Source organism: Anastrepha ludens, chromosome X (genome assembly GCF_028408465.1).
Source record: "Anastrepha ludens isolate Willacy chromosome X, idAnaLude1.1, whole genome shotgun sequence".
In the NCBI taxonomy this organism is placed as follows: domain Eukaryota; kingdom Metazoa; phylum Arthropoda; class Insecta; order Diptera; family Tephritidae; genus Anastrepha; species Anastrepha ludens.
In genome coordinates, this window is record NC_071503.1 from 54,865,253 (window position 1) to 54,885,444 (window position 20,192).

At 42.7% G+C, this 20,192-nt stretch overlaps 1 protein-coding gene and 1 long non-coding RNA gene across 2 annotated transcripts in view; one reads left to right on the forward strand and one right to left on the reverse strand.

The window, feature by feature from the left end:
* Positions 1-20,192, reverse strand: part of LOC128870085 (lipoma-preferred partner homolog) — a gene marked incomplete at its 5' end in the record, with an annotated part of 116,895 nt that overhangs the window by 1,075 nt on the left and 95,628 nt on the right. The gene's annotated exons all lie outside the window — the stretch shown is intronic.
* LOC128869463 (uncharacterized) lies at positions 501-10,671 on the forward strand. The gene is made up of 3 exons (XR_008455299.1): positions 501-808; positions 10,374-10,469; positions 10,540-10,671. It is a non-coding gene; the product is annotated as an uncharacterized LOC128869463 (long non-coding RNA).

The following is a 20,192-nucleotide window of genomic DNA, read 5'->3' on the forward strand; positions in this document are numbered from 1 at the left end:
TCATATTGAGCTCTGCTGGGTTTTTACGAACAATCTATGACACTAATAATGAGTAGACAGATTTTATGAGCAGATCTCATAATGTTTTATTTGCAAATATTCTTTTCATTTCCACACACTTGACTATATATTTAGTTTCCTTATTTTTGTCGAAATTCTCGAATAGCAGTAACATAATATTGTAAGTTGTTGTTGCTGCTTTTGAAGATAGAACTTGCTTTACTTGTTGCAGCAAATTCCGCTGGGTTTTGGCGAAAACTTATAATAACTATTCAAATATTTCTTTGTCCATGAGTTTACCATAATATTTTATTTTCAATAATTTTTTTCCAATTTATGATTCTCAACTCGTCCCCAACTTGTTGAAGCGTAATACATATAAATTGCCCTGTATGAATGAGGTGTAATTTTTGCCAGCTCTTTTCACGTGCTAGCAGTATATCGATTTTCCCATAAATTATCTCTCAGTACACATCTCTAACTAGCCAAGAAGTTTTTTGTAATGACTATCTTCTTTAACAGGAAAAGTACCGTTATGTTTGCTTTTTTTTTGTTAATTGCGTCCCGCTTCGCCTGCGCAAGATCAATTAAATCGTACTATTTTTTAGTAGTGTCAATGTGCTTAGGAATAACTGATTAGTTTCGTTGCGCATGAAGGGTATTTCTGTGTTGCTATTTTGGCAATAAAAATAATATGTGGTGTATTAAATGAAGTTATGCCTCTTTATCTAAAAAAAGTGAATACAATCGTCTGTATTACTTATGTATATATGTAATATGCCAATACGTCAATATGCCTTGGACGTCGGTAAGCAGAAAATTCCCATAAGCGCTAGTGCGAAAAATCTTCGTATGCGGTCTTTCATCAACATAATTAATCGCGATTATATGGCATGCGTTTCATTTATTATACGTATCGATCATATCATTATTTGTTCATTATTTAATAACTATTAGTGTTAATGTTTTTAGTTTTAAAATGTGGGACATCATTTTGGAAAACTTACTAAAATTATTGGAGGTTGAATTAGTTTTAAAGGTTTTTTTCGAAGATTTGGGGCTTTATTGTGAAAAAACGGTACAAAATATTTTATTCGAAGTATTGGCCATCGCTAGCTACAACTTTCGCCCATCTTTCGGGCAATTTCCGGATGCCGTTTCTCCAAAATTCTGGCCGCTGCTTGGCTATCCATGACTCAACCCATGTTTTGGTAGCCTCGTACGAGGAGAACCGCTGGTCCGCCAAATCGAGACTCATATGCCGGAACAAATGATAATTGGAGGGAGCTATGTCTGGACTATACGGCGGAAGGGGTAACACTTCCCAGCCAAGCGTTCCAAGGTATTTTTTGACAGGTTGAGCAACATGCGGCCGAGCGTTGTCATGTTGCAAAATAACCTTGTCGTGCCTTTTTACCGTTTCCGGCCGTTTTTCTTTCAATGCCCGGCTTAAACGCATCAATTGCAGTCGGTAACGATCCCCCGTGATTGTTTCGCCCGGTTGGAGCAGCTCAAAATATACGACGCCGACCTGATCCCACCAAATGCAGAGCATGATTTTCTTGCCGTGAATATTCTGCTTGGCCGTCGACGTTGATGCGTGGCCGGGCAAACCCCATGATTTTTTGCGTTTTGGGTTATCGTAGTGGATCCATTTTTCGTCGCCAGTCACCACCCGATGCAAAAAACCCTTCCGATTTTGTCGCTCGATCAGCAATTCGCACGTAAAAAGTCGCCGTTCGACGTCGCGCAGCTTCAACTCGTACGGGACCCAATGTCCTTGCTTTTGGATCATTCCCATCGCTTTTAGACGCTTGCAAACGGTTGATTTATCAACGCCCAATGATTCAGCAAGCTCTTCTTGGGTTTGGCACGAGTCCTCGTTTACCAATTCCCCCAATTCCGCGTCCTCGAACTTTTTGGGCTGGCCAAGACGCTCCTTGTCTTCGGTGTGAAAATCACCACTTTTGAATCGTCGAAACCAGTACTCACATGTTGAAATCGACGGAGTATGGTCTGGGTAGGCCTCCTGCAGCAATTCACGGGCTTGGGCTGTATTTTTTCTCAAATTGAAGCAGAAAAGCAAAGCTTCCCGCAAATTGCGTTTCGACGGCACGAAAGTTGACATACTCGGAGCACGAAAACACTGCGTTGTTTATACTTCAGCGAAATGACAGATACTGATAAACAAAGCCTAGGGATGAGGCTTTGTCATGAATATATATTCAGTATTGCCAACGCGATAAAGTGATAAATAGCGCCATCTGTGTGTCACCTTTAAAACTAATGCAACCACCCATAGATATTTATGTATGTATTTCTTTGCCATTCATTTAGATCTTCTTCTTCTTCTTAATTGGCGCTATAACCGCTTACGCGATTTTGGCCGAGTTTAACAAAGCGCGCCACTCATTTCTTTCTCGTGCTAACCGGCGTCAGTTGGACACACCAAGTGAAGCCAAGTCCTTCTCCACCTGATCGTTCCAACGCAGAGGAGGTCTTCCTCTTCCTCTGCTACCACCAGCTGGTACCGCATCGAATACTTTCAAAGCCGGAGCGTTTGTATCCATTCGGACGACATGACCCAGCCAACGTAGCCGCTGGATCTTTATTCGCTGCGCTATGTCTATGTCGTCGTAAAGCTCATACAGCTCATCGTTCCATCGTCTGCGATATTCGCCGCTGCCAACGTGCAAAGGTCCAAAAATCTTACGCAGAATCTTTCTCTCGAACACTCCAAGCGTCGCTTCATCGGATGTTGTCATCGTCCACGCTTCTGCGCCATACGTTAGGACGGGCATGATGAGAGTCTTGTAGAGTGTTAGTTTTGTTCGTCGAGAGAGGACTTTACTGCTCAATTGCCTACTTAGTCCAAAGTAGCACTTGTTGGTAAGAGAGATTCTACGTTGGATTTCAAGGCTGACATTGTTATCGGTGTTAATGCTGGTTCCTAAATAAACAAAGTCTTTTACAACCCGAAAATTATAACTGCCAACAGTGCCGTGGGTGCCGATACGTGAGGGCGCCGACTGTTTGTTTGAAGACAGGAGATACTTCGTTTTGTCCTCGTTCACCACCAGACCCATTCGCTTTTCCTCTTTATCCAGTTTGGAGAAGGCAGAACTAACAGCGCGGTTGTGAAGGCCGATGATGTCAATATCAGCGGCATACGCCAGCAATTGTACGCTTATAAAATATTGTGCCTGAGCGATTAAGTTCTGCGGCTCGTACGATGCTCTCCAACATCAGCTTAAAGAAGTCACACGACAGCGAGTCACCCTGTCTGAAACCTCGTTTGGTATCAAACGGCTTGGAGAGGTCTTTCCCAATTCTGACGGCGCTGCTGGTGTTGAGCAACGTCATCTTACATAGCCGTATTAGTTCTGCGGGGATACCAAATTCAGACATCGCGGCATACAGGTAACTCCTTTCCGTACTGTCGAAAGTAGCTTTGAAGTCGACGAAAAGATGGTGTGTGTCGATTCTCCTTTCATGGGTCTTTTCCCAGATTCGGCGTATTGTGAATATTTGGTCGATGGTAGACTTTCCAGGTCTGAAGCCACACTGATAAGGTCCAATCAGTTGGTTGACGGTGGACTTCAGCCTTTCACACAATACGCTCGCTAGAACTTTATAGGCGATATTTAGAAGACTAATCCTGCGGTAATTGGCACAAATTGCAGGATCGCCCTTCTTATGGATTGGGCAGAGCACAACTAAATTCCAATCGGCAGGCATGCTTTCATTCGACCATATTTTGCATAGGAGCTGATGCATGTGTAGGGCACTTTTGACCCATTTACATTACCGGATTTAGACGGAATTGTTCCAGCCATGATCCAAAGCATGGGCAATCGTTTGGTACCATGGCTAAAAGCGATATACAAAGGGTGCCAGAAGTTTAACTATGTGCCAGTACTCTGGAGAGAAGCAGGGGTTGTGTTTATATCGAAAGCAACCCCATACTCTCAAAGGAATATGGGCCAATCAGTTTGACTTCATCACTCCTGAAAACGCTTCTGAAAATCTTCGACGCCCACATTAAGAAAATAGGATGTCAGATTCACAGAGACTGCATTACATTCACTGATGTTAGTTATAGAGAAAGTTCTAGAGTACAAGGAATACGCTTTAGAAGTATTTCTAGACATTAATGGTGCATTCAACAATGTGTCGAGGGAAACCATTTAAGGGGCTTAGATACAATAAATACAGAACTCACTGTTTATTCGTGGATAAGGAACCTTTTAGGTTGTAGAATGATACGTGCGGAATGGAACGAAGCCAAACTCACTAAACTAGCAAGTGACGGTACGCCACAAGGTTGCGTCCTATCGCCACTTCTCTGGTTATTCGCAGCTAATGATCTATTAACGAAATTTGAAGGCACGGAATCTGACATAGCCATAGTAGTATCAGGCAAATACCTAGATACCGTCAACGACATAATGAATAATACACTCGCAACAGTGCATCAATGGACAACTAAGACCGGCTTGGCGGTAAACGCCGATAAAACGGGTATGATACTTTTTACTAGAAGGTACAAGATCCCGAATTTGCACCCCCCCGAAGCTGCACGGCGCAGAACTGGCTCTTAAATACCACGCAAATTACCTTGGACTAATTTTGGATAGCAAACTATCATGGATGCACCATATAGTGGAGAGGAGACACTAATAACGCACTATATGCATGTAAAAGAATGGTGGGAGTTACATGGGGTCTATCTCCTTCAATAATGTATTGGTGCTACTCAGCTGTAGTAAAGCCAATATTTATGGTGGTCTAGTGTGGTGGACTGCATTGAGAAAAACGACACACAAAACGCCTATGGAAAGTATTCAAAGTCTTGGTGCATTCTGCATTACAGAGGCATTAATGAAATTTCATCTAAAACCGTTCTTAGGACCAGGGAAGCCATAGAAAGACTAGCCACAGACAGACGATTATACATCTATTGGGTACGCGGACACAAGGGCATTGCCGAAAACTAAATTGTAGATGAGATTGCAAAAAGCGCTGTTTACATACAATTCGAACAAGAAAACGACATATTGAAACCCTTAGATACGGTATACAATGACATCGCTGCGGACATGAAAGCACGGATAGACAGGCAGTGGAATAATTTTTAACACTTTAACACATGTTTAATTTTTTAAAGTTTTCTCCAAAGTTTGCAACATTGAGTTACATGATTTTTGTTATAACATAAACTATATTTTTGTAGAAAACAAAAATTAAATAAATAGCCAAATCATTGCGACATGTCGCGCTGCTATTATAGTGAACACAGGTGTATGAGCAGGTTAACTGCAAGAAGCCAGAATTTTCATTCCACAGCTAGAATTTCATTTTTGATAATATAAAATATAATATATACCTATAATAATATTAAAAAATAAAGAACCTTAGTACTAAATACATTTTGCCTCTTACTTCTACTTTAAATACATTAAGTATTTGAAATTTTGGAGAAATGCTGTAGGATATTGTGGGAATTTCTGGGTGAGGTCAATGGAGTCTCGATCCCACTCTTGGTATTTATGGTTGTACAGGGTGCGCCATCTTTTATGTCGGGATGAAAACATTGAATAACTTTGAAAAAGAAAACCACTGATTTGTGTAAGTGAGGTATTTTTATTTGGTTTGGTTATTTACAATTTATTAAAACTATTTTTTGAATACAATATCAATCAAGTGGCCACCTTATTAGCAATCAAAAGCTGCGATTTTTTTTCTGCGTTTGTCATCACCTTGTCAAGCACTTCGGGTTTTATAGTATTGTAGAGTACCTCCACTTCACTTTCAAACTTCTTTCGAATTCTTTAAATATATTTTTAATACTCAAACTCAAATTATGTAAACCATTTCAATTCACTCTACTCTTCAATTTCAATGACATAATTATTTTCATTTCAACTTGCTCTACTTCAATGACACAATTCTTTTCATTTCAATTTACTCTACTCTTTAATTTCAATGACAAAAATTCTTTTCCTTTTTTTTTTTGAAACCCGAAACATAAGTAAACACATGGCACACACCAAATACATTTTTTTGTCATATGATACCCCACTCCAAAGCAAAGCCATAGCTCACTGTGAAGTAAGTTAACCTGAACAAAATTTAAGTCAACCTAAGCAGAATTTCATTTGTATAGTATTTTTAAGTGTTTACAATTTTGTTATTGATTTTTACTTGTAACAATGTTTGATTGTAATTATGTATATTTTATTGATGACAAGGCAAAAAGAAAGTATAAAAATAAAGCCATTCTATCAGAAGGCAGCTCAGTCAGCTCAGTCTCTACCTGATAGTTGGAAGGCAGTTATTTGCCCTAACTGAATTTACAAAGGAATCTTTAGTCGGCAGGTTTGCCCTAAAGCTCTTCCAAAAATAATAGCACCTATACATTCACGATCCTGCTTCACATTACATGGCTCACTTTACAGTATCGATTTCGCGTTGTTTCGATGTAAAGCGATTAATGGTTGAAATTGTACTGAATCGACGTATCGAAAACATGTATGTTGAAGTCGATCGGTTTGTAAATGACAAAGTAATTCAGCGTTTACAAACCGACATCAAAGATGGCGCACCCGATTGCGGTTGGGATACTGGACCCTACCGCAATCTACTGGACCTGACAGTGTGTAGACGTCAATAAACGACATTCACCGGGAGACCGTCGCCATCTTCTTAAGCTTCCGCCCTGTGAATGCCGTAATCGGAGTCCAACCACCACCTACAGCAGATGAAGAGCTCCAGCTTCCTCGTGAGACACGTGTAACACTGGCACAATTACGTTCTGGATATTGTAGCAGGTTAAACTCCTACCTATCCAGAATCGACCCCGACGTATCAAACATATGTCCGGTATGTGAAGGCACCCCGCACGACACTAACCACCTTTTCACATGCCCCTTAAAACCGACTCATCTAACATCTCCCTCTGGACCCATCCCGTCGAAACAGCATGTTTCCTGGGCCTACCCCTAGATGAGCTAGACGAAGACGACCGGTGATATGCCTGACACTGGCGGGTCTACTATTACTGTTAACAAACAAACAAACAAACAAACAAACAATGGCGCATCCGATAGAACACTTTGACTGCAATGTTCTTATCGGAAATGCAATCGAAAGTAAATTATGTAGGTGGTAACTGGTGAGACGTTGCTCTTGTTGAACGTGTTTCGGTTTCACTGTAGTGTAAATATTAATGCATCTCTTTTAACGGCTGAATTGGCTCTAAGTGTAGTCGAGGATCTTCAAGCGCTGAAGCGCTGAGAGGGAAAAGGAAGTTCAGATTATGAAGGTGATTTTAGGTGCCTACAGCGTTCGTTCAGGAGGCACCAGAGTGAAAAAGAATCTATTAACAAGCAGGAGCCAAATACTTTTCAATAAATAAATACGGTATGTGGTTTTAAAAAGGTAGCAAACCAAACGAACTTTTATTTACTTTAATTTTACATGCGAGTGTAGAAATTATACATAATATTCATAATATGTCACAGTAATAAGTTTGTTTGTAACTCTGTTGCCATGCGGCTTGTTAACATTTGCACACGTTTTGCATTACAACTTTTTTCACGTAAAAATATTTTCGTAATACTTGAAGTGTTTCCTAATTGCGGCAGGAATGGGGGTAGCGCACCAAATACAGTCAGCCTAATAGGAGCGTCGCGGGCAAAATTAAAACTTAGAGCTACGCTATGAAAAAAGGTGAAATGTTGCTAAATAGGCGTATGCTTTTCGCAATACGCGTTGTGCAGTTTATTAGTTTTTTGGGAAATTCAGACAGCGTTTGAAAAACGATTTGACCGAAGAGCGTTAAGCCCCTAAAACTGAACTGCAGCGGACTAAGATAAAGTAAGATTGACGAGATAATCGACATTATGAGCTGACATGGAATCTTAATGGCTGCGGTTTAAAAGACAAAACTGCATGCTAGTTCCTCCCTAATTAGCCGAGAGGGCTACAACCTGCACCGAAAAAAGCACGACTAAGACAATTGTGGTGACCTAGCTTTCATAGTCCACCACACCGATTGGTTTTAGTTGACTTTAATGCGCACCAAGATCTTTGAAATTTAAACCTGCCGAACGATCGCAGGGGACAGCTTTTGCCAGACCAAAAAGACGGTTCGACATTCTGCGCAGTGAACCACGACGCCTCCGCCAGGATAGAAGGCAACTGAAGCAGCTCGTCTTCCAATAGCTAGCGCTGGTCTGATAAATAGTAAAATCTGGTGATCTATGTTATCTCAGCCATCAGGCTATTTGTCCATTATTGTCTCGATTGAGAGATCTGCCGACTTTGTTTCAAAAATCACCAGACCTATGCTAATTAAGCCGAGTTCGTTGAATCCACTAAGGACACCTTCACCACTCTTCCCATCTCCAACGATATGTGTGTGGGCAAATGCGCTGGAAGGATTCGGGACGTACGATCCAATTTTCCAGCAGAAGCAGAAGTTTTAGCAAACGAGCGTTACCACCTACCCCAGGTCGATCCTGGGGATCCCCGAATAAGGGGTCTCGTTTCTGAAATTCGGCAACTGGTCCCCTAGCATAAGCGGACCAATTTCTCCACTAGTGTGGGTCACCTCTTCATCGAATCCGATGAAGCACGACAAAGTCGCAATCGCCCAGTATTGGAAACTCTAAAACCCGCCAACCAAGGGGAATACTATAGCCGGTAAATCTTCTTTCTCCAATAGTGAAGACACTTGATGCCGTTCTTTCCCCATTCCGAAACATCTCACCCCAGCCACTCATCAGCATGGATTCCGAAGAGTGCACAGATAAATCTGGACTTCCCTAGTAGTGTTGGGCAAGAAGAAGGCTTTCGACAGAGTCAGCCAATCAACGCTACTATATTCTGCAGTCGACCCTCCCGCGGGGACTGAAGAGATAGTTCGCGAACTATCTGTGTGGTCGGCATTCGTCAGTCATTTTTCGACACCAAAGCTCAAAACAAAGAGGTGTTCTTTCACCCTGGCAAAAACTTATACATCTCGAAGCTCCGCCAACCACCAGAGGGAGTCTCCCTGGTTTCCTATACTGACGATTGATGGATAATTTGTATTCCAAAATATACCAATATACGTCCAGTATGTGAAAGCACACCGCACGATAGCTATTCATTGCCCACCTATTGGCATACTCTCTCTAACCTACTCACCTAACACGCCTCTCCCTCTGAACATAACCTGTCGAATAAGCGTTTTTCCTGAGCCTACCGTTGGATAAGTTAGATGATGACGAATGTTGACTACACCGCACTGGCAGGGTGTAGTAAACTGCTAGAACGAAAAACTATACATTTTTTTAAATATATTGCGTAGAATAAATATTATAAGCCCATACAATGAAGTTTGTTAGAATCGAATTGGTCACATAGTTTCTAAGTTGTGGTGGTCACGATACTATAAACAGATATTTTATGAGCAGATTCTTTGAAAGCGTTGTGAGACCATTTTCACAAAAAATTAGTTAATCATAAAAATTAATACATTTTACGATAAACTTCTTCCAAAAAATGTGTTAAAATTTTCATTTTTTTTATCATTACAACTTTCTTAGTTAATGAAGTTACAAATATCAGGTCAGTCCATAAGTTCGTGCGTTTTTTAAAGGTGGTTTTAAAATTAATAAAAAATATGTATTATATATGTATATAAGTATTTATATATATAATTGGCGCGTACACCCTTTTCGGGTGTTTGGGCGAGGAGGACCTATTTGTGGTGTGCGTCTTGATGTTGTTCCACAAATGGAGGGACCTACAGTTTCAAGCCGACTCTGAACGGCAGATATTTTTATGAGGAGCTTTTTCATGGCAGAAATACACTCGGAGGTTTGCCATTGCCTGCCGTGTTTAAAGTATTTATTAATCAATAATATATTTTCCTTCATTATCTACTTCGGAATTTTGAAACCCCTTTTGTGCAGTCCTTACACTCTTCGTGAACAGTGTTTATTTCTGCAGCAGCAGTTGTTGCATTTTTACCACTTTTATAAAAAAAATACAAAATATGCCTCTTATACGCGTTCGAAGATTCCATTTTATTTTTTAGCAACACGTGCTTCTATCCAGGATTAAAATCACTTGTTGAATGCACAATATATCAAAGAAATATAAACAGCTCAGTTATATTCCGCGAATAATTTTTTGTACACAAAAATCGTACAAAAGTGAAATTATAGGTAAAATATGCACGAACTTATGGACTGACCTGATATAATTACTGTAAAAATGGTGTAAGTTCTCCTTCCTCAATGCCAGACACTATTTAGGTCGAATTTCTTTAATGCATTTTTATATATGTGGCAACATTGTAAATGACATAAACATTTCTATAGTTTCCAGGAATTTCGGTTTTCCCGTTTATTATAGAATATAAAGTCGCTGTGTGAGATATAGTAGTTTGTCGCTTTTGTCCACTTATCTTCAAGAAGGTGAGGCATATTATTACGTTTGAAACTATTAAAAGTTGATAATAAGTGGGAATATCATATTATATTGTAGCGAACGGTGAAGTTTCGCGAACCGACTGGCAACAATAGCGACCGAGATGTCAAAACAAAAACATGAATTAGCCTTGATGTCGACAGCAGATATCGAGAAAGAGCACACTTTCTGGGTCTACCGTTAGATGAGTTAGACGAAGACAACAGGTAACTAGATCGCACAGACAGGGTTCAGTAAGCTGCTAAAATAGAATGCGTCAGAAAATACGAGCTGCCAGATGTAGATAGTTAATTAAGCCAATGTACAAAGCAGAGGTGCATGCGCATTAGATATTCAGTTGGAAATTGAATTTGTAAGCAAATAAACGAAGTAAGTAATAGAGTGACTCAGTCTTAAAGTGAACGTGTACATGTAAAGTATAGTGTTGCGAATAAAGAGGATATATTGTAAGAGATTTATTTGAATTTTAACGTAAGAACGGTGTCAGAAGAGGGAGTTTTGAATAAAGTCCCAAGAACAGGGTCATAAAAATAGCAAAGAAGAGCGAACTCAAGGCTCAACAGCTTAAGAAAGAGAGGTATAGGAGATTAGGGCACGAAACAGGCAGCATACTCAACCCCGAAGGGGACATTCGCTGAGAAGGTATCGTTTGCGCTGACACAGGAAACAACAGCTCTTTTGAGCAAGTCAGTGCATAAAGTCCATCGGGTTGAAGAGCCTACCTTCATGAAGGAAACCATGAGGAAAGTTGTAAGTAGTTAGGGTATGGCCCGCAATTGCAGTTTACCATGCAGCCAAGCGAAGACGAACCCAGGTAGAAGAAAGCGAGGCGCTGAAACTGACAATGGTGCTCCCGATACACAGCAGGCGTTAAACATCGGTGAGAACTATTCCCACTACTAAATGCTACGCAGTTTCTGTCTCTCATATTGGTTGGAAAAGCAACAACTTGACGATAAGGGAAACTGTAAATGGTCGATCCCAGATGTTTACTCTGAGCACAGATGTAACGAACTCAATTATACGGACAGATTTGGTTAATGTTAATGTGGAGCCACCGGTTGGTTACAAGCTCCAGGCAGTTACAGAAGAGAGAGAGCTCCGATTTCTGGAAAGGTATTTTGCGAAGTCGTTACTGGAGCTTTGTCAGTACTATACACTTTATGTTCTAGCTGAAATCACGGACGAAGTAATATTTGGCGTAGATTTCATACTGCTGCACGGATTGACCTTGCATTTGGGTAAAAGGGTTTTGTCGTGCCAGAATATAGAGGTACCTCTGAGTATCGGATAAGAGCTAAATGTTCAGTCCAAAAATGGTAACCCTAAGTCACCGTCAACGGATTCCGACAAAATCCGAAGCAGTCGAATGGGGTAATGTGAATGAGGCTGTAGGACAAACGAAGTATGCATTCCCATGGCAGCCGGTTCTGCGTTACCGGAATGAATCGGGTTTTTACCGACCAAGGGCTGCCGCGCGAGTAAACTAGGCCTGTCTAGTGAACAGTCTATCATCCCACCCCTTAAGTCACAGGAGCATCTCCTCGCAGCCTTTTTTCTCCAAATACTTCTCCTCAAGCCCTCGAATCCAACCCTGGGCTAGAAGTATTATATTGCTGTGTATGCCATAAACGGCTCCACCTGAACTCCACCTCGGTAAGGCGCAACAAATCCAACGGGTGGAGACACCTCAAGACCTGTTCAGGCCTTAAGTCTCATATGGAGTAGTCCACACAGTAAGGGGCCACGCGTTGCTTCCGCCAGGAAGCGTCTGTTGCTTTAACGGCTACTTCCCTCCTTGATAGGCTGGCACCTTCAACCGCCCCCACAACACATTCCTCCACGGCACGGTCCCCTGCACAGTCTGCTCCGTGTGTTAGACCAGAATACCTCGGAACCTGGCATCAGTCAAATGCAATTCCTGCAATGGCTGGAGCCACTTTCGGAGATGTACCGGCCTCCGCACCACCCGTGAGTGGACATCAGACTACGTTGCCCCCTGCTGCAGAGCTCTGCACCCGCAACCGCTCCCGCTGGCGCGGCCGGCCACCACCAGCAACAACTACAGCGGAATGCACAGCAGGTCAAACGTAGGCAAGCACACGTGTCTCTCACCCCCCATGTTACAACAGCCATACTTAGAAGCTTTAAGCTTCTACAATACAACTGCAATGAACTCACGAGTTAGCTCGACGAGATAGTTGACTTTATGAGCCAACACAGTATCCCAATAGCTGCGGTGCAAGAAACCAAACTGTACACTAGATCCTCCCTGGTCACCAGGGATGGTTATAACGTGCACAGACATGATCGCGAGCGAGACAATGGTGGTAGCCTAGCGTTCATAGTCCACCACACAGTGCAGTATCGTCTCATTGACGAGGGCATCCACCGCAGGGAGAGCACCTTAGAATGTCAAGGTATAGCTGTCCGGTCAGGCAATGCCGAGCTCGAAATATATAATATATACATACCACCTGTCACCTGCTGCCCGGCAGGATATCACCCTGACATAGATGCACTCATCAGAGGTGAAAACCTATTGGTTGCAGGTGACTTTAATGCGCATCACGATCTTTGGCATTGAAGCCTGCCAAACAATCGTAGGGGACAGTTACTGGCAGAGTAGTTAGACGATTCGGCAATACGCACTGTAAACGACGACGCCCTCACCAGGGTAGTGGGCAATTGCAGCAGTTCGCCTGACATAACAATTGATAGCACTGGTCTGATAAATAGCAAAACCTGGCGACCTATGCTATAGCTTGCATCAGACCACTTGCCCATTATCGTCTCAATTGAGAGACCTGCCGACTTCGTTTCCGCGAATCACCGATCCTACATTAACTTTAACAAAGCTAATTGGGCCGGCTTCGTGGAATTCACCGAAAACACCTGCGCCGCTCTTGCTGCTGCTCCCAGCTACTGTGGCTCGCTTCATCCCCGCTGGAAGGCTCAAGGACGAAGAAGCCAAAGCAGCCAGTTTAGCAAACGAGCGTGACCCCCTACGCCAGGCCGATTCCGGGGATCTTCGCATAAGGGATCTCAATTTGGAGATCCGACAACTGGTAGACCAAAATAAGCGGACCAAATGGGTTGAGCATCTGAAGACCTGCAATTTCCCCACTGGTGTGAGTAAACTCTGGTCCACCGTGGCAATCACCTTCAACGGTAGTACCTCGTCGGACCCGAACAGATGCGCGAGCTATTTCAGCCGATTTTTTACACTGCATCCTCCGGCCGACAGAAACAAGCGTCGGGGGAATCTTACAGTCCAATAACTCTCCTTTACCCAGTAATGAAGACACTTGAAGACCTCCTACTCCCACCCTTCACGAAACACCTGGCCCCAGCCCCGCATCAGCATGGTTTCCGACGAGTGCATAGCACTACCACTGCACTCACCGTCATTAACACCCAGGTAAACCGAGGGCTTAACCAAAACTGCTCCTGCGAGAGGACTGTTCTAGTAGCGTTGGACCTGAAGAAGGCTTTCGACACAAGCAGCCATTCCACGCTACTCCACCAAACATCCAAACAGAGGAAGATTAAGCAAGTTGTTTCGCAGGGTGGTGTCCTTTCACACTTGCTGTTCAACTTCTACATCTCGAAACTTCCCCAGCCACCAGAGTGAGTCTGCCTGGTCACATGCACTGACGACTGCACGATAATGGCGTCGGACAATGACATCGATGGCCTGTGCTCCAAAGTGAACAACTACCTCACCGGCCTCTCACGCATTTTCACTGCGAGGAATCTCCAACTTTCCCCCACTAAGTCCACGGCCACCCTCTTTACCACCTGGGCAAAGAAGGTCAAACTGCCACTCATAGTAAAAGTCGATGACACACCAATTCCGACGGTAAACAATTCCAAAATTTTGGGTGTAACCTTCGACAGTTTGCTTTCCTTCTCTGCGCACACAACCGCAATTGCCACTAAAGTCCAAAATCGCAACAAGGTTCTCAATCCGCTGCCGGCAGCACTTGAGGCAAAGACAAGGAATTGTTGTTATCGACATTTAAGGCAATTGGCCGGCCGGTTCTAAACTATTGCAGCGGCTGTCTGGTCGCCTGGAACTGGTGACACGCAGTAGATAAAGCTACAGACATGCCTAAATACTGCCATTCGGACAGCGAACGGTTACCTCCTGATGTCCCCTATTCAACAACTTCACAACGGCGCTAATATGCTTGCTCAGCAAGCAGTTCCTGTTAGGGTGGTACCGTAGGTTTCACCCTTGCAGACACCTGCTTGAGCCAGAACCACCTCCCAGGCACGTCAGGAGACACCTACTACACTACGCCGACGAGATCCAGCACAAAACTAACAGACCAGACAGCGTTTAGACAGAGATTAAACGACATTCACCTGAAGACTGTTACCATCTTGATAAGCTCCCGTCCAGTGAATACCGTAATCGGAGTCCAACCACCACCCATTGCAGATGAAGAGCTCCAGCTTTCCCGAGAGACCCGCGTAACACTGGCACGATTACATTTTGAATATTGGAGCAGATTAAACTCTTACTTATCCAGAATTGACCCCGACATACCTAACTTATGTCCGATATGTTAAGGCACCCCGCACGGCACTAACCACCTTTTCACATGCCCTTTAAAACCACTCATCTAACACAACTTTCCCTCTGGACCAAACTTGTCGAAACAGCATAATTCCTGAGCCTGCCTTTAGATGAGCCCGATGAATACGACCGATGATATACTCTACACTGACGGGGCTTCTCTTACTGCTACAACAACAACAACAACAAACGAAGTGTGGGTCATAGAAGCTGCTAAGAAGAATGCGAACATAATCGTGCGAAGAACAATAGTGAAGACAGAAACACGGGGGTTCCAGTCAAGATCACACATATATTCAAGTCACCAGTTATTTGCGCTGAAGAAGCTGTTAATGGGAAATGCCGAGCTGTAGAAGCCAAAGTAATTAGAGGAAGCAGAAAATAAGAGGGGACAAAACCTAAGAGATTGCTGGAGAAATACGGCTACCTATTCAACGTCGATTTGAAAAAATCTGCCATCGTAAAACATCCAATAGATGCAAAGCAAATTCGCCAAATTGAATCCGAAAAAGTGTGCTCAAGACATAAGTCACATATCTTGGACATAAGGTGACAATCGAGGGATATAAGGCGACAAGACGGACGAGGAGAAAATAAAAGCAGTAAAAGATTGGCACGACAAAGAAATGTGCGCGAAGTGCGAAAGAAAAAATGATCGCATACTATAGCAGAGTCCTCGGAAGGCAAGATGAATTGTTACGTGACCAGACGCGTAAAACATTTCCACAAATATTTGTACGGCCAACGATAAGTTAAGTTAAGTTAAAAAGATACCACGTAGCATTGAGATAGTTACTCCAGTTCAAGTACCAGGAATTACAAATTGCTCGATGGATCGATAGGCTGCAAAATTACGCTCGAAGTCGTAAGAATCGAAAAGGGGAACAACGCTGCAGAGGACTAACCAGCGGTTTTACTGGGTAAGTTGCAGAGAATCAGTACGAATGGTTTCGATATTGCGCAGAGTGTATGGCAGCGAAAGGTCCAAAGGAGAGAAGTCGTGGAAGATTACAGCAATACAACGCAATGATGCCACTTTCGACAGTATGTGCAGCTCTGCTAGCCGACATGGTGTAGACCAGGTGCTGGATTCGTTCAATGCTAGCCCAAATAATCGTCACGGTGCGGGCGGAGTAGGATCTGCTGGTGTCGTCCGGGATTAATAGAGGCTACCCCCAAGGTGGTGTGCTGTCTCCATTGCTCTGTGGCATGGTGTTTGATCTTCTACTCACCACCTTAAATGGTGCTGGAGTCTACACGCAAGCATATCGGACGACGTTGCCTGTTTGATAACGGGCCCTTCGCTTATGAACATCTATAGAAAAGTACAACAAACTCTGGATATGATTGACACTTGGTGCTGTGCGAATGGGCTATTGGCGAACCCCACCAAAACCGGTATTGTCCTCTTTACCAGAAGGAGGATACTTGATGGACTCGTTCTGCCTAAGCTAAAAGGAGTCACAATCCAGCTATCCAAAGAAATCAAATATCTTGGAGTAATCCTTGATGATAGACTTCCTTGGAAGTCACACGTTGAAACAAAGACATCCAAAGCACTGACAGCCTTCTGGCAGAGCAAAGGTGTCTTTGGGAAAACGTGGGGTCTTTCAGCTAGCAAGGTCCTATGGATCTATACGGCTATGATAAGACCTATTATCACCTATGCATCAGTGGTCTGGATGAGTAAACTCTTCCTCGTGGGAGTCAAGAGGACCTTATTGCGACTACAACGCACTGTTCCCATCTGTTGCACCGGAGCTTTTCCGACTACTTCAAGCCCGGCATTAGATGCTCTGGTTGGTTTGCCACCACTTGATTCTTTCATCCAAGGAGAGGCCTTGAAGGTCATCTGCAGGCTGAAACACAAGGGGAACTGGTACAGCTCCTGTCTGACATTGGAAAACAGAGAAGGCATGGACTCTGATCCAGCGATCTGATTGTAGTACTGCCAGAGGCTCAGTCGTGGTCAAGCTCTGAAAATGAGCCGGCAAACACTGTTTTCGCATTTTCACGGATGTCTCCAAGACCGAGCTTGGCTCCGGCTCTGGGTCTACATGGAATCCAGCGGGACAAAACTGCACTTTGAAGCGGTGAACTTTGTTATGGAAAACCGATGGAGAGGCGGATCTATATGTGTCTGCAGCGACAGCCAAGCCGCGTTAATGGCCTTAGACAGCCCCCCAACCACATCAGGGGTAGTCGAGTCCTGTAAATCTAGGCTGAGCTATGTCGGTAGACATAAGAGCCTGATGGGTCCCGGGACACGTGGGCATCGTGGGAAATGAGATCTCTGACTCCTTAGCTAAGATGGGCTCTGAGGTCAACTTCTTTGGCCCAGAGACCGTTTTACCGCTTCCTTCTGCGGCCATCAACGCCACGGTTAGGAAATGGGTAACTACAACCCACAAACGAGCTTGGCAGGCTGAGAGAGACTACAGATGGACGAAACTGGTGTTACCTGTCATGTCCGACCGACTGTCGCAAGCCCACCTGTCATTAAGCAGAAGGGAGTGCAGACAGTTGCTTGGACTGATGACGGGCCACTTTCTGTGGGCGAAGCACATGGAAAGGTTGGGCATTTCAGACAGTGTACTCTGCTAGCTTGTGAAGAGGAGGAAGAGACGGCGGACCACATCCTGTGCGTCTGCCCCGCCTTCGCTCGAATCAGGTTTGAGGTCTTTGGCACTGATGTGTTAAGAAACGACGGTCCTTGGCACTTGGCAATGGACTTAATTAATGTCTGAGTGCTAATTGTTCCGACACAAAAAAGAAAAAAAAACAAAAACAAGTTCACCATTTGAGACTGGGATGTTGCAAGCCCGTTTCAAACAAGTTATTCTGGCCCCAAATATGAGCTCGTTATTATGGACTACTTCAGTAAGTGGCCAGAAGTGTACGCTCTACCAAACCATGATCCCAAAACCATTGCTAAGGTTTTTGTGCAGAAGTGGGTGACTCGGTTTGGAGTAGCTAATGAGTTGCATTCCGAGGAAGGAACTTAGTATCCGCAGTATTCAATGAAATGGCTTATCACTCAACTGTACATGAAACTACTAGCCAATCGCCTGCTAGGACCAATTTTGCAATGCTCTGCCAATGGACGAAGGTAGTCATTGAGAAGCACTGCAGGATCACATGGAAGAATTATACCACCACGTTAGGCCACATACCCAGCTAAAGAGGAACAAGATTAAGGACAGATTTGGCCGTGCTATGAACTCCTAAGGATTCATTTATAATCCGTGAAAAAGGAAAGGGATTTCCCCAAAACTTGGAAGGTCCATACGGGGTGATTATAAGATTGAATGATGTGGTGCATCGTATACAGCACTGAAAAAATGGACAGTGAAAAGTCAAATCAGTTCATCTGGAAAGATTGGCTTCATTGGGATCGAAGGGTTTGGTGTCTAATCAAGACGATAAGACTTAAACGGAGGGCAGTGTAGCGAACCGACTGGCAACAATAGCGAATGAGACGTCAAAATAAAACCATGAATTGGCCTTGATGGCGACAGCAGATAGAGAGACAGAGCATACTTTTTGGGTCTACCGTTGGATGAGTTAGACGAAGACGACAGGTTACTACGTCGCACCAACAGGGTTAAGTAAACTTCTAATATACAACAACAGAACTCGCCAGAAGATGCGACCTGCCAGATCTAAAAATTACGATAGTTATTAAGCTCATATATGTATAGAAGCAGAGGTGCATGCGCATAGGGTATTCAGTTGGAAATTGAACTTGTAAACAAATAAACGAATAAATGAATATAAATTAAGAAGTAAATTGGTTGAAGATATGTGAGGTAACGGTTTTAAAAAGCAAACCATATACAAATTTTATTTACTGAGAATGGAGATTTTGAAACACTAAATTTATTACCCTCACGTGGAAGATTCTTAATTATTAATTTCTTAACATATATCCCTCCAATATATTTTGACTATTTTTAAAAGCTTGATCATAATGAAAAAAATTAACATATAATAATAAATAATTTTGGTTGAGTGGTAAATTTTGAGCTAAAGCCTCGTTTTTATTGTATTGTATTTAATAAAAATTTCATTAATTCGTTTTTATTGTATTGTATTTAATAAAAATTTCATTAATTCGTTTTTATTGTATTGTATTTAATAAAAATTTCATTAATTCGTTTTTATTGTATTGTATTTAATAAAAATTTCATTAAAATTGGTTTGGTTACATTATTACTTTTTGCTGATTTTGAAACTGGTGTAAGTCCTTTTGAAGTCATTAAAAGCATGCATTTTTATTCAGTAATAAATTATTACACTATAAATTTAAACCAATTTAATATTAAAAAAAATATGAAACTAGTTTAATAACATATATACATGTTTCTCAAATTATTCAAGTGTCAAACCTTATATATCTTTGATCGAGGACGTCCTTATAAGCTTGTCTAGAACCGGGTACTTTTGCAAGACTGAACATGCTCCTGGTGTCCCCAGACAAAGATCTTTGACTTCCACATTTTGTCTTGTCGACAGACTTTAGCACACGATGCTACGTTGGTAACAACGCTTGGTGCTTCATCAGTTTGAGTCGATGAATCAAGCTCAGCGAGGGAAACAGACTTTGTTTCCGAAGGTTTCGCTTCGGTTCTTAGGCTGAGCTAGCCGAGGGAAGGTTATTCGTGGAGTGAAGCTGATAGCGACGCTTTGTATTTTTTCTGTCCGGGAACATGTCAGTCACTGATACAATATTAGAGAGAAACTTTCTCTCTGTGGTAAAAGTGAGCTTATTTATATAGTTGTTTAAAGCTAGATTATAAATTAGTGACTCACTTCGAGGGTTAATGTTGCTACAAATCCATAAAGAATGGTGGCAGTTGGAGTCAGCGCCAATTGCAATGGGTATGTTCATTTTATTTACCACCTCCACCACGCCTTTTAGTCTAACGGGGAGGAAATCTTGGCTGTCATGTGCAATATATGCTGACTCTAGTCAAATCGATCTCCTTTCCAACTACATGGTAATGAATACTGTATTCTTGTCCCTGTATTGAAATATTAGAAAATTAAGAAAGTTCTTCTTAATAAGGATACACGCTCTGACCCTACCTGCAGTCGGTGCCGATAGCACTTGCCAGGCATCAGA